The following is a 16,233-nucleotide window of genomic DNA, read 5'->3' as shown; positions in this document are numbered from 1 at the left end:
TCGCGGAGCAGGACGTCCAGCTCCTCCTCGGTGGAGGGGTTGTGCTCCGGGCGAGCCAGCATCATCTTCACCACCTGCACCACACGCTCGAGGATGGTGTTGACTATGGCGCGGGTCTCCTCGCTGAGGCCCGTGCTGTCCCCTGAGGGTGCACGGCCATTCGAGTGTTGTGGCGGGGCAGTGGGTTGCGCCGCGGGCGGGGTGGTGGGTTGCTGCGCTGCGGGCGGGGCGATGGGTTGCTGCGCTGCGGGCGGGGCGGTGGGTTGGTGTGCTCGCTGTCGTTGGCGGCTCCTGCCATTCCCTCTCCTCTGTGTTAGAGGCTGTGAGGAGGAGGGAAGGTGTGGGGATTAGCGGGACTAGCAGGGCTGGTGGTGGGGTTTCCTCCCCTCACTGCCGGCTGCTCGCCCTCCCTTAAGCTACAGTCTCACTGACTTTAGGACCTGCAAACGACCACCCGCAAAATTCTGCGCTTCACACCCACCACTCCCCGACCTGGTAAAGTAGTCGTGCGACCGAACGGCTTTTTTTTTTTTTTTTTTTACAACAAAGGAGACAGCTCAAGGGCACACAAAAAAAATCAACAAAAAAGAAAACAATAATAAAAAAAAGCCCCCTACTCGCTGCTCCCCCCCCAAAAAAAAACATTAAAAGAGGTGGCCGAAAGAAAGATCAATTTCGGGAGGAGAGGCGTCCTGACACCCTCCTTTTGAAAGAGTTCAAGTCGTAGGCAGGAGGAAATACAGACGAAGGAAGATTGTTCCAGAATTTACCATCGTGAGGGATGAAAGAGTGAAGATGCTGGTTAACTCTTGCATAAGGGGTTTGGACAGTGTAGGGATGAGCATGAGTAGAAAGTCGTGTGCAGCGGGGCCGGGGGAGGGGGGGAGGCATGCAGTTAGCAAGTTCAGAAGTCAGCGTGGAAATATCGATAGAAGATAGAAAGAGAGGCAACATCGCGGCGGAATTTAAGAGGTAGAAGGCTATCAGTAGGAGGAGGAGAGCTGATGAGACGAAGAGCCTTAGACTCCACTCTGTCCAGAAAAGCTGTGTGAGTGGAACCCCCCCACACGTGAAATGCTTACTCCATACGAGGGCGGACAAGGCCCCTGTATATGGATAGCAACTGCGCGGGGGAGAAGAACTGGCGGAGACGATACAGAACGCCCAACCTCGAGGAAGCTGATTAAGCAAGAGAGGAGATATGAAGTTTCCAGTTGAGATTTTGAGTTAAAGATAGACCGAGGATGTTTAGTGTTGAAGAAGGTGATAGCTGAGTGTTGTCGAAAAATAGGGGATAGGTGTTTGGAAGATTGTGTCGAGTTGATAGGTGGAGAAATTAAGTTTTTGAGGCATTGAAGGACACAAGGTTCCTTCTACCCCAATCGGAAATGATAGCAAGGTCTGAGGTTAAGCGTTCTGCAGCCTCCAGTCTGGGGTCGTGTACTTCCTGTTGTGATGGTCTTCTATTGAAAGAAGTTGAATAATGCAGAGTGGAGTCGTCGGCGTATGAGTGGACAGGACAGTTTGTTATGGAAAGAAGATCATTGATGAATAACACGAAGAGAGTGGGTGATAGGACAGAGCCCTGTGGAACGCCACTGTTGACAGGTTTAGGGGAAGAACAGTGACCGTCTACCACCGCAGAGATAGAACGGCCGGAAAGGAAACTGGAGATAAAGGAACAGAGAGAGGGATAGAATCCGAAGGAGGGCAGTTTAGAAAGCAAAGACTGGTGGCAGACTCTATCGAAGCCTTTCGATATGTCTAGCGCAACAGAGAAATTTTCACCGAAACGGCTAAGAGAGGATGACCAAGAGTCAGTTAAGAGAGCAAGAAGATCGCCAGTAGAATGCCCCTTGCGGAATCCATACTGGCGATCAGATAGAAGGTTAGAAGTGGAAAGGTGCTTTTGAATCTTCCGGTTAAGGATTGATTCAAAAGCGTTAGATAGACATGAAAGTAAAGCTATGGGGCGGTAGTTTGAGGGATTGGAACGGTCACCCTTCTTAGGCACAGGCTGTACAAAGGCATACTTCCAGCAGGAAGGAAAGAAGGAAAGGCTAACGGTGGTCGTTTAGTGTCCGTCCAGTGTCCGTCCAGTGGGTGGCCGGACGGCGACCATGGTAAGATTCACACCTTGACCTCACACCTGGAGTCAGGCCAAGACGCCCACCATACGCCGGTGACCTCCATGGGCAAGGACCAGTACGCGTCCTGTCGCAATGAGGACGGCGACCTCCCTTAACGACCTGCAGCTGACGTGTTACAGTAATATTATCACCCAGTTATATTACACATTTTTCATTCTAATTTCTGTAAATTATATGTGAAAAAAATAGTTTCTTATAAAGGTAATGAAAGTATTATGTGCTTCACTGCAGCAAAAGACAGATATTTCCCCCCCCCCCCCCTATGTGCCGCAGACATGCAAAAAATGCTCATAACAATCTTGATTTAACCTGTTGTTAGTATGTATGTTACATTATATTCGTTCTAATGCATTTCCATCACCTTGGGCAGAGCAGAAGCCCCCCCACCCTCGCTCACCTCACCTTTCTGCTCCTCCTCACTACAAATCCCCTAGAGGATTAGCCCTTCCTACCCCTCCCTCACCTCCACATATTTCTAAGCCCCCCCACCCTGGCTCGCCTCACCTCCCTTCTGCTCCTCCTCACTACAAATCCCCTAGAGGATTAGTCCTTCCTACCCCTCCCTCACCTCCACATATTTCTAAGCCCCCCCACCCTCGCTCGCCTCACCTCCCTTCTTCTCCTCCTCACTACAAATCCCCTAGAGGATTAGCCCTTCCTACCCCTCCCTCACCTCCACATATTTCTAAGCCCCCCCCTCTCACTCACCTCACCTCATATCCTATTTACCCACCCCTTCACCCACCTCACCTCACCCCTTTCCTAACCCTCCTTGATCTCACACACCTCACCTCACCTCCTCTCTTTCCCCCCCTTCATTCACCTCACATCCCTTCCTACTCCTCCTCTCTTTCACTTTACCTCGTTTCCTAAACCCCCCTCTCACTCACCTCACATCCTTTCCTAATCCCCTTCACTCTGTGTTTTTATCTCCTTCATTTCAGGCAATCATTAATCACTTTCAGCTAAGATGGCGCCTAAGAAGTGCAGTACTTGTAACGGTAGCTTCTCAGCTCACTTTTTGACAGGGCGTTCTGTTGTCTGTCGACTGTGTCTCTCCAGGCAGCTTCTCGAGACAAGACTGCAGGAGCAAGAAGAGAAGATGGAAGCAGGTCAGAATAAAATAATAGAGCTTTCTCGCACTGTTGCCTCCTTGCAGGAATTCATCCAGGCTAACGTTGCTATACTGCCAAACCCTTCTCCAACCACCCCCTTGCCCTCAGCGGTACCGTCGACACCAGCGGACAACACCACGCAACGGGAGGATGCTAGTGGGACCGCCCATGATGGCTTCACCGTCGTGAATGGAGGAGTCAAACCAGCCAGACAAGCAATTTATCCTGTTCATTGCTTCAACAGGTTTGCCATTCTGGAGGAGGAGGACGAGCAGGCGAGCACCTTCCTGGTGGGTGATTCCATGATTCGCCAGCAGGTCGTTGAGTTCTGCGGCAGAGTTCCTCGTCGAAGACAGAACTATTGCTATCCTGGTGCTGGGATCGACGATATAACTGCTGCTCTTGAGGAGATCTCCCCCCAGGCTACTAATGATTCACTGTTTGTTATTCACACAGGTACGAACGACGTCACCACGACCCGGTCTGAGGAGCTCCTGGACAAGTACCGTAGGCTCATCCAGCACTATAAGTCTAAATCCCCTAACATTTTTATTTCAGGACGCCCACGGACGTAGGCGGAGAGCGACTTCTTCAGTAAGGCCTTCAGCCTAAACAATCGCTTACAGACTCTTTGCAGAGAGCTTGACGTGGAGTTCTTCAACGCCTGGGACAATTTCTACGGACAAAGTGAGCTCTTCCACAGGGACGGAACACACCTGTCTCCCATCGGGGCAGCCAGATTCGGAAGGCTCCTCAACGACGCAGTACGTGACACCCGATCAAAAAACGACTCTCAGCCACGTCCCTCCACCCCGCCCGTGTAAATAGACGGCATGCATCGCAACAAACCCGTAACCGTGATCCCGCAAGTACCACCATCTCTATTACCAAGCCTCTAGATAACTTGAAATCCTTAGTTTCAATGCGCGTAGCCTTAGAAGCAAATTTGATGAACTGAGATGTCTTGCTCAAACAGAAAATTTTGACGTAATTGCTATAACCGAAACATTTATCGACACCACAAATATTGATTTAAGTTCCAAGTACAACATAGATGGATACAGACTCTTCAACAAAGATCGTGTAAACCGTAGAGGCGGTGGCGTCGCCTTTTTTTGTCAAAAGCTATTTGCAACCCACTGACAAAACACCAAGAGACAGTAACGTTGAACATTTGTGCGTGCGAGTAAACATTGCAAAAGTCAATTTAAATATATCTGTCACCTACAGGCCTCCCGGGCAATCACTCGATGACGACCTTGAAATGTACAGCGTTTTAAGGCAGTCACTTAATAACAACGACTCACTGATATTAGGAGACTTTAACCTCCCCCATATCGACTGGGCGACACTGTCATGCAGGTACAGAAGGCGAGTCACATAGAATGATCGAATTTCTAGAAGAAAATTATCAAAGCCAAATGGTTTCTGAACCAACTCGACAAAATAACATACTCGACCTTGTTATAACTACCCAAGATAACCTAGTCAGTAATGTCACGGTAGAAGAACACCTCGGTTCTTGCGATCATAAATTAGTGCGCGTTGACATTAGAGCTCAAACATCAGTGACTGAAAATAAAGTAAAGGTGCCCAATTTCAAAAGAGCTAACTTCGTAGAAATCCGAAAAAACTAACAGAAATACAACTATCAGATGACGGCAATGTAGAAGAAGCCTGGCTAAGCTTTAAAAAATTACTTACTCACTCAGCAGATCACATTCGTCCCCTTGTACGAGAAGCGAATTAACGCTAATAAAAGCCCACCGTGGTTTAATAGCAAAATTAAACACTCAGTCAAGGAGAGAAAATTGTTTTACAGGTTAAAGAAAGAACAAAGCACGCCTGAAAACATTAGACTTTATAATGATGCCAGGCGACGAGTAAAAAGATTAGTATGTCAGGCAAAGCGTAGATATGAAGAAAATATTGCAGCCAACTGTAAAAATAATAATCTTTCGCGAGTTAAATAAACAACAGAAAGGCGATCAGAAGTGGAATTGGACCTTAACAAACAGCGACGGTGCACTAGTGACTGACAGCCAACACATTGCAAACCTCTTAAACAATTACTTTTCCTCGGTGTTTAATACTAACAGTCTTAATCCCACTACCACCAACACCAGTACTAATGTAAATCTCGAGCATGCATTGCCTAATTTTGAAATAACAACCGATGAAGTCCTTAAAGCTCTCCAATCACTTAAACCTAAGTGATTCTACATTAATCAGATGGCTCCAAAACGTTACATTTCAACTCCAGTTAATATTAAGTTGAAGGAAGTGACGGTCGAGCTTGGTTTCGAAGGAGTCAATCGTGTTACATTGGACCATTGACAGTGGGAGCTTATTCCATTCTCGCACTACAACGTTGGTGAGGAAAAATTTGGTGCAGTCTGAATTTACTTGTCTACATTTGAGTTTTACGCCATTGTTCCTCGTACGCAAAGTGTCATCGATCATAAACAATTTTGTTCTGTCTACATTCGTGAAACCAATAAGTATTTCAAAACATTCGATCAGTTTTCCTCGGAGGCGACGTTTCTCAAGAGAGAACATGTTAAGGGTGGAAAGCCTTTCTTCGTAAGATTTGTTGCGCAAGGAAGGGATCATTTTTGTTGCCCGACGCTGAACATCTTCTAATTTAGCAATGTCCTTTGCACGGTGGGGAGACCAAAACTGTACCGCATATTCCAAGTGGGGTCTGACTAAACTATTGTAGAGTGGAAGTATTACATCTTTATTCTTGAATAAAAAGTTTCTTTTAATGAAGCCCAACATTCTGTTCGCTTTATTTACTGCAGCGATGCATTGCTGTGGGAATTTGAGGTTAGACGCGATTTTGACCACAAAGTCCTTAACGCATTGAACGCTTTTGAGTTTAACGCCGCGCATTTCGTAATGGAACTTCTTATTCCTTGTTCCAACTTGAAGGACCTGGCACTTGTCTACGTTAAAGGGCATCTCCCATCTATCCGACCAAGCTGAAATTTTGTGTAAATCCTCTTGGAGGTTTTGCCTGTCTTCGTCAGTGAGAACCGAGTTACCAATCTTTGTGTCGTCTGCAAATTTACTAATGCGATTATTGAGTCCAACATCCACGTCGTTGATGTAAATAATGAAGAGCACTGGGCCAAGAACCGAGCCCTGAGGGACGCCACTAGTGACCGGCGCCCACTCTGAGTTAAATCCGTCAATCACTACTCTTTGTTGTCTGTTGCTCAACCAATTCGCGATCCATTGGTTTACTTGACCGTCAATACCCATTTGCTTTAATTTGTAAAGTAATTTATGATGTGGGACTTTATCAAACGCTTTCTGGAAATCAAGATAGACTACGTCCAGTGATTTGGTTACGTCATAAACTGTGAAGAGGTCGTTATAAAAGTTTAATAGGTTTGATAGGCAGGATCTTTTGTTACGGAAGCCATGTTGTGAGTCCCCAATTAATGAGTGGCTTTCAAGGTAACTCACAATTTTGTCTATAATTATGCTCTCAAGTAGGTTACCTACAACCGAAGTTAGACTAATGGGCCTATAATTACCTGGTAATTTTTGGTCTCCTTAAAAATCGGTGTCACGTTAGCCTTTTTCCAATCCGAAGGGAAGATTCCTTGTCGCAAGGACGTATTGAATACGGTTGTGAGGGAGGAGAGTATTTCGCTTTTTGTTGCTTTGAGCAGAGTAGGATATACTTTGTCCAGGACTTTTATTTCTTTTAAGTGATTGGAAGGCTTTAAGAACTTCATCGGTTGTTATTTCAAAGTTAGGCAATGCATGCTCGGGATTTACATTAGTACTGGTGTTGGTGGTAGTGGTGGGAGGACTGTTAGTATTAAACACCGTGGAAAAATAATTGTTTAATAGGTTTGCAACGTGTTGGCTATCAGTCACTAGTGCACCGTCGCTGTTTGTTAAGGGTCCAATTCCACTTCTGATCCGAGAGAGGCAGAGACAGCTGCAGAGAGAGAGAGGCAGAGACAGAGGGAGAGAAAGAGAGGCAGAGACAGATGCAGAGAGAGAGACAGAGACAGAGGGAGAGAGAGAGAGAGAGAGAGAGAGAGAGAGAGAGAGAGAGAGAGAGAGAGAGAGAGAGAGAGAGAGAGAGAGAGAGAGAGAGAGAGAGAGAGAGAGAGAGAGAGAGAGAGAGAGACAGAGGCAGAGAGGCAGAGACAGAGGCAGAGAAGCAGAGACAGAGGCAGAGACAGAGGTAGAGACAAAGGCAGAGAAAGAGGCAGAGACAGAGGCTGAGAGAGGCAGAGAGAGAGGCAGATAGAGGCAGACAGAGGCAGAGAGAGGCAGAGAGAGAGGCAGAGACAGAGGCAGAGACAGAGGCAGAGACAGAGGTAGGAAGAGGCAGAGACAGAGGCAGAGACAGAGGTAGAGACAAAGGCAGAGAAAGAGGCAGAGAGAAAGGCAGAGACAGAGGCTGAGAGAGGCAGAGAGAGGCAGACAGAGGAAGAGACAGAGGCAGAGAGAGGCAGAGAGAGAGGCAGAGACAGAGGCAGAGACAGAGGCAGAGACAGAGGTAGGAAGAGGCAGAGACAGAGGCAGAGACAAAGGCAGAGAGGCAGAGACAGAGGCAGAGACAGAGGCAGACACAGAGGCAGAGACAGAGGCAGAGCGAGGCAGATACAGAGGCAGAGAGAGAGGCAGAGACAGAGGCAGAGACAAAGGCAGAGCGAGGCAGATACAGAGGCAGAGACAGAGGCAGAGCGAGGCAGATACAGAGGCAGAGACAGAGGCAGAGACAGAGGCAGAGCGAGGCAGATACAGAGGCAGAGAGAGAGGCAGAGACAGAGGCAGAGACAAAGGCAGAGACAGAGACAGAGACAGAGGCAGAGACAGAGGCAGAGACAGAGGCAGAGACAGAGGCAGAGGCAGAGACAGAGGCAGAGAGGCAGAGACAGAGGCAGAGAGGCAGAGACAGAGGCAGAGACAGAGGCAGAGACAGAGGCAGAGAGGCAGAGACAGAGGCAGAGACAGAAACAGAGGCAGAGACAGAGGCAGAGAGGCAGAGACAGAGGCAGAGACAGAGACAGAGGCAGAGACAGAGGCAGAGACAGAGGCAGAGGAAGAGAGAGAGAGAGACAGGCAGAGACAGAGGCAGAGACAGGCAGAGAGAGAGAGAGAGAGAGAGAGAGAGAGAGAGAGAGAGAGAGAGAGAGAGAGAGAGAGAGAGAGGCAGAGAGGCAGAGAGGCAGAGACAGGCAGAGACAGGCAGAGAGAGAGAGACAGGCAGAGACAGAGCCAGAGACAGGCAGTGAGATAGAGACAGGCAGAGACAGAGGCAGAGACAGGCAGAGACAGGCAGAGAGAGAGAGACAGGCAGAGACAAAGGCAGAGACAGGCAGTGAGAGAGAGACAGGCAGAGACAGAGGCAGAGACAGGCAGAGACAGGCAGAGAGAGAGAGAGGCAGAGACAGGCAGAGACAGGCAGAGAGGCAGAGACAGAGGCAGAGACAGGCAGAGACAGGCAGAGAGAGAGAGAGAGGCAGAGACAAGCAGAGAGGCAGAGACAGGCAGAGAGAGAGAGAGAGGCAGAGACAAGCAGAGAGGCAGTGACAGGCAGAGGCAGAGACAGGCAGAGACAGAGGCAGAAACAGGCAGAGACAGAGGCAGAGACAACCCAGCAAACTGGAAACGTTTACACAACGTTGTTTTTTAGGTTGTTTCTTCGCCCGTCTAAAAGTTACGTCATCAGCACGTAATAATTACGTTGTAATTTTCTGACCAAACTGTGACGTTTACGGGACGTAGCTTCTTGGTGATTTCCTGATTGGTGATTTTCTGACCAAACTCATGATTATATCATTGTAATAATTATATAAAATTATATACTTAATTATCTTAAGTGATTTGATTTTCTTGGATAAATGCTAATAAAGTTTAATTTTATATTTCAAATAACCTTAACCTTTTTATAAGTCAAATAGACTTAACCTTTTGCTGCAGGCGCCAACTGTCACGCCATCCACTCAATGTAAGCAGGAAACCAATCCCTTCACGCAATGGATCTCTGTTCAAGGGAATTGGCTTTTCTTTTTCTTTCAGTTAGTAAGATTTATCATAGTGTTTGTGGCTACTGTACAATATATAACCTTTGTATCTGTAGCCTACTTTAAACAAAAACTGTGCATTTCATTCTTTCCCAATAATTCCGTAGCCTACTTACTTTAAACAAAAAAATGCAATTTATTCTTTCCTAATAATTCAATATCGATATAAAAGCTTATGTGACAGTCTTCATTATCAGTGTATATTACATATATCTAGTTTTAAGGCTCATTAGAGACATACATATTTAGAAGATTTAAATATATCCTAATGAAATTGTTCAGAAATATTCAGTAAATAGATTCTACATGCTAAGTTTCCTAATCTGGTGTTTGGAATACTCTGGACAGGTGAGAACAGGGCCCCAAAAGTGAAGAGCATGTCCTGCAAAGGTAGCGAGGACGTTGCAATAAGGTACCGAGAAGGTCCACAAAAGGTCATGGGTACAATGTTTCACAACGTTGTGGCAATCTTTCTGGGAGTCGACAAAGTTCTGTTCCCACAACGTTTTCACAAAGTCCCACACAGCGTATCTGGAACCTATTCGTAACGTTTTGACAACGTTGTTGCAACGTGATATTGTTTGCTGGGAAAGCCAGAGAGAGAGGCAGAGACAGGCAGAGAGAGAGAGGCAGAGACAGGCAGAGACAAAGGTAGAGAGAGGCAGAGACAAAGGCAGAGACAGAGGCAGAGACAGAGGCAGCGAGAGGCAGAGACAAAGGCAGAGAGAGAGGCAGAGACAGAGGCAGAGAGAGAGAGGCAAAGATAGAGGTAGAGAGAGGCAGAGACAAAGGCAGAGAGAGAGGCAGAGACAGAGGCAGAGACAGAGGCAGAGACAAAGCCAGAGAGAGAGGCAGAGACAGAGGCAGAGACAAAGCCAGAGAGAGAGGCAGAGACAGAGGCAGAGACAGAGGCAGAGACAAAGCCAGAGAGAGAGGCAGAGACAGAGGCAGAGACAGAGGCAGAGACAGAGGCAGAGAGAGAGGCAGAGACAGAGGCAGAGAAAGAGGCAGAGACAGAGGCAGAGACAGAGGCAGAGACAGAGACAGAGGCAGAGGCAGAGACAGAGGCAGAGACAGAGGCAGAGACAAAGCCAGAGAGAGAGGCAGAGACAGAGGCAGAGACAGAGGCAGACAGAGGCAAAGACAGAGGCAGAGACAAAGCCAGAGAGAGAGGCAGAGACAGAGGCAGAGACAGAGGCAGCAGAGACAGAGGCAGAGAAAGAGGCAGAGACAGAGGCAGAGACAGAGGCAGTGACAGAGGCAGAGAAAGAGGCAGAGACAGAGGCAGAGACAGAGGCAGAGACAGAGGCAGAGACAAAGCCAGAGAGAGAGGCAGAGACAGAGGCAGAGACAGAGGTAGAGACCAAGCCAGAGAAAGAGGCAGAGACAGAGGCAGAGACAAAGCCAGAGACAGAGACAGAGACAGAGGCAGAGACAGAGGCAGAGACAAAGCCAGAGAAAGAGGCAGAGACAGGCAGAGACAAAGCCAGAGAAAGAGGCAGAGACAGGCAGAGACAGAGGCAGAGACAGAGGCAGAGACAAAGCCAGGGAAAGAGGCAGAGACAGGCAGAGACAAAGCCAGAGAAAGAGGCAGAGACAGGCAGAGACAGAGGCAGAGACAGAGGCAGAGACAGGCAGAGACAAAGCCAGAGAAAGAGGCAGAGACAGGCAGAGACAGAGGCAGAGACAGAGGCAGAGACAAAGCCAGAGAGAGAGGCAGAGACAGAGGCAGAGACAGAGGCAGAGACAAAGCCAGAGAGAGAGGCAGAGACAGAGGCAAAGACAAAGCCAGAGAGAGAGGCAGAGACAGGCAAAGACAGAGGGAGAGACAGGGGCAGAGACAGAGGCAGAGACAAAGGCAAAGAGAGGCAGAGAAAGAGGCAGAGACAGAGGCAAAGATAGAGGTAGAGAGAGGCAGAGACAGAGGCAGAGAGAGAGGCAGAGACAAAGGTAGAGAGAGGCAGAGAGAGGCAGAGACAAAGGTAGTGAGAGGCAGAGAGAGGCAGAGACAAAGGTAGAGAGAGGCAGAGACAAAGGCAGACAAGCAGAGACAGAGGCAGAGAGAGGCAGGGAGAGGCAGAGACAAAAGTAGACAGAAGCAGAGAGAGGGGCAGAGACAGAGATGGAGAGAGGAAGAGACAAAGGCAGAGAGAGAGAGAGAGAGAGAGAGAGAGAGAGAGAGAGAGAGAGAGAGAGAGAGAGAGAGAGAGAGAGAGAGAGAGAGAGCAAGGTAGAGGGAGAGAGGCAAGGAGGGGGGGGCAGAGGATGGGAAGGAGGGAGGCAGCAGCCAATCAGGAGATATCAACGCGTGACGTCACTGCCGGGGGTGGGGCTAGGCTCCGCGCGACAAAATCCTAACAACCTTTCGTAAATAGGTGGCCCGGACAATATCAGCCCCCGCCTCCTGCGTCAGTGTGCCAAGGAACTCGCTCCTCCCCTCTCCAAGATATACAACCACTGCCTACATACCTCCACCTGGCCGCAGACTTGGAAGACTAGCCATGTTGTTCCTGTGCACAAGAAGAACGACCGAACGGACGTGAGGAACTACAGGCCGGTGTCCCTCCTATCAGCAGTGGCAAAAGTGTTGGAGGGAATTGTGGCTGATCGGATAATCAGACACCTGGATAGGCACTATCTGTTGAGTGCCAGGCAGTTCGGCTGCAGGAAAAACCGGTCAGCAGCCGATCTATACCTACTACTATCCAACGAGTGGAGTTCAGAGCTGGACCAAGGAGGAGCCACTGCTGCTCTGGCATTTGACATTGAGGGCGCATTTGACCGCGTGTGGCACAACGCCCTATTAGAAAAAATGAGAGCAGCCGGATTGGAGGGAAAGCTACTGTGCCTGATGAAAAATTACTTAGAGGAACGCCACCTTCAAGTGGTCCTGAATGGGGCACAAGTCCTCCCCACAACAGATCCACGTCGGCGTGCCACAAGGCAGTGTCATCAGGCCACTACTATGGAACATGTACATAAATGGCCTCCTCCATCTTGTTCCTAGTGCCAAAGCGTTCGCCGATGACATCCCTTTAACTCACAAAATAGAGCCAGAAGGAGAGGACCAGGCAGCAGGCCAACTAAGAGCCACACTCCGGCGAACTGCAGATTGGGGGAGTAAGTGGCAAGTGAAGTTTGCCCCAGCAAAAACTCAGCTGCTGGTAGTGGCCAGGACACCTGTGGATCTCCAGCTTGAATTCGAGGGACTCAAGCTGACGCCACGTGAGAAAGTGGAGGTGCTGGGCCTCACATATGACTCCAGGCTGACCTTCCGCACGCACATCCAGCAGCTGGCAAGGGTAGCCTCACGGAAGCTGACGTCCCTACGCAGAATCTCCTGGCTGATGGACAGTCGAGGGCGCGAGATCTTATACAAGGCACAAATCCGATCCTCCCTTGAGCATTCGTGCCTTGCGTGTGGGGGAGCTGCCAGTACCCATCTCGCGCTCCTCGACAAGGTCCAGGAGAGGGTGTGGAGGATCATCACGGATGGACAACCGGAGCACCTACCGAGCCCGCAGACCCTCCAACACCGAGGAGACGTGGCCGGCCTCACCACTCTGTACAAAATACAGCAGGAGGGAGTGAAGCACCTGAAGACGCTGCGCCACCCGGAGCGGGAAGTGACAGCCAACACCCGGTCAGCGGAGGCGGCTCCCACGGCTGTGGTAGCACAGCGATGCCGGACGACTCACTACCAGAGGCAGTTTATAAATACTTACGTGCAGATATGGAACCGTCTCCTTGCGTCCGGTCAGCTGGCTCAGCAGTTCACACACCGGCAACAATATAAACTGTTTCTGAACCAGTGGCTGAACAGTTCGTGAACTGGTTAGGCTTTTAGATAGGGGATATCAAAAGCAGCTAGGGGCCCATGCATGCAGTGGCGAAACTATGGGGGGCACGTGCCCCCATTTTAAGGCTGTGCCCCACTGGATGTTCCCTATTTTAGGACCGCCTTTGAATAACTACACAAATTGATAACATACTGATAAAAAGTACCAAATAGTACTACGTGCCATACTCATATATGGGTCTATAACATGATGCAAAAAATGTGGGTAAGGTAAGACATTTAACTAACACCTATGTAACATAACATTAACATACACATAACATGGTTGTTGTTTTATTATAACCCGAAGTCGAAACTATGGTCTGAACGTTTGTATATTCCCCGGCGTGTTATGATGCGTGAGTCGTGAGATCAAGTCTGCTACGCACGCATACTGGCACAACAGCTGCCGCGCTGGATTGAAAGTGTGATATTTGCAGATATCTTTCTTGTACTGTAGTTTTGACACTGTCGGCTCCCAACTCATGGGGTGTCACCCGACAAAGGTCCATGGTCCCTCCACGGAGGGACAAATCTAGAGATGGATGGATGAATGGATGAGGAGGTAGGAAAATGAAGAAAGAGAAAGGAAGGAAGAATAGAAGGAGGAGGGAGGTCTGGCAGTCCCCCGGCCGGGCGTCGGTGTTGCCAATACCGACCACGCTTCTCATAATGCTTCTCAAAGTGTGTATATCTCATCATTTTATAAAGAAATGGGCTTCTTTTACTCGCAAAGTTATATTTCAAGTTGAAAAGCATGTATAAGCATTTATATGTAAATATGATAATATTGTTAGTGTTTACGATACCTCCGAGGCAGTACTATCCATATCAGACCCCATGACATACCGTTTTTCGCAAATATCTTTCACATGAAGACTCGGATCAGCATGGTGCTGTGGCACAGATTGCTTCACACACTCCGCTAATTTTTGACGCTATTGTGCACTGCCAGATGCGGTTAATTATGGCGTTTACTCTTGACTGTGATGGCAAAACCTGCGTGAGCCACTTACACATTCGAACAGGTGAGGCGTGACGTATTTGTGACGTGTATCCACCACCTACCTCCACCCCTGGCTTCCCCTACTCCCACCCACCCCTTTCCCTCCCTTTCCCTCTCCTGAAAATATTACTCTTGTCAGGCAATCTAAGTGAAGCCTTCCATCGATGCTGGCGTGCAGACATAATGTCAATGCTTAGATTCACTGTCCTTATAGCACTGAAAATAATGCAATTACATGCACATATTTTATTATTTAGAATTGTGATTAATTGTGATTAAATATTTTTTCATGTATTTTCAGACATGAAAAGTGAAAATTGCTGCACACAACAGTCTGTCGTCTGCACCGGGAGGCAAGGCAGCTCAAAGCCCAGGCTATTACAACTCCTGGGCAGTTTTTGCCCAGAGCCAGCAATTTTTTAGATCCAATAGGGATGGATTTTTTCTGAGGTCAGGTTCAACATGCTGCAAGATGCCAAGATCTAAGCCTAGTAGGAGATGTGGGTTACAAGAGAGGAGGTTTGCTCTGGCCTTATACTATCAAAGTCCAAATGCTAATAGATTTCTGAGCACAGTATTTCACTTGTCTTCAGTTTCAACACTTCAATCATGACTCAGGGGTATTTCAGTACATGTTGGCTGGAGCAAACAGACTCTGGCAGCCCTGCAGCAAAGAGCACAGGCTTTGTCAAAAGAAGAGAAACTTCATGGGATTTGCCATTATTTAGTATTACTCTTGTTACGCCAAGAATTTTTTTCCATATACTTTGCAAAATATTGCAAGTAATGCACCATTGTTGGGCTTGCTTGTTATAAATCAGATCTTGTTCAATTAACAAGCTTTGGGTGTCTGCCACTTTCCAGTTGTAATGCAAGGAATCATTTATCTTCCCTGCTAGATATCACACGTAATGCACCATTGTTGGTTTTGCCTGTTATAAATCAGATCTTGTTCAGTTAACAAGCTTTAGGTGTCTGCCACTTTCCAATTGTAATGCAAGGAATCCCCTGCCAGATATCGCATGTAATGCACCATTGTTGGTTTTGCCTATTATAAATCAGATCTTGTTCAGCTCACAAGCTTTGAATATCTGCCATTGTTTATTTCAGGTGTACTGCTTGGAAGCATTTGTTCTCTTCCCTACCCAACAGTATGCAATGCTTTATTGTGGATTTTGCCTGTTATGTTTAATCTTGTTCAGGTAACAAGCTTTTGGTGTCTGCCTTACCTAATATGTGCTGCAGTGACACTTGGTTTGGTTTCATAATGTGAAATACAGCATGTAATTTCATCACACTAAGTGTCTATCATCACGTGTCTGGCATCATTAATGTGGCTTCCAGGAGTAATCTTGTTTGTATTACAGCTTGCAAATTTTTTTCTGCTTTATATGATATACATAATCACATAGGTATGATTTACAAAATGTAATGGCAGTTGATATTCTTGACTAATGCCTCATAAACCTTGTGAAAAATAATGCTTTTTGAATGGGGGGGACAGAGTGGTTTGTTTGGTTGGCCAGTTCAAGGAGTTTCATATCAAATGATTTTATTACATCCAACTTTAATGTGTGCAAAAAACATATTTTATTACATCCAACTTTAATGTGTGCATAAAACATGTATTTTATTACATCCAACTTTAATGTGTGCTTCCTGCAATAAATGCTACATGTTTACTGATATAGCCTATGAAATACATATCACTCTCTGCCCTGTAATTTGGTGTGTCACATACTGCAGCATAACTTTCCTGCTATTTTCTTACACTATGAGTTGCCTTATTTTGTCTCATTTGCTTTTATCATATGTGCCTCCGCTGCATAGTTGTGCCTGCTGAGCTTAATATCTTCATGACCCTGACACCAAGGTCAGAGCTTGTGAGATCATACCGTGTCCTACATTCCATTTTCACCTCCAGGCTCGCCTGTCTCCCAGGACCACCAAGTTATAGGATTCCATTTAAGACAACTCATGTGTTACCTTCTTAATGTCCTCCATCATGTATTTCAGCATGTTTTATGATGCTTTGCTCTTATATTGATGTGCCTTGCAACATTTT

Source organism: Eriocheir sinensis, chromosome 4, assembly GCF_024679095.1.
Source record: "Eriocheir sinensis breed Jianghai 21 chromosome 4, ASM2467909v1, whole genome shotgun sequence".
Classification (NCBI taxonomy): Eukaryota; Metazoa; Arthropoda; class Malacostraca; order Decapoda; family Varunidae; genus Eriocheir; species Eriocheir sinensis.
Note: the sequence above shows the minus strand (reverse complement) of the source record.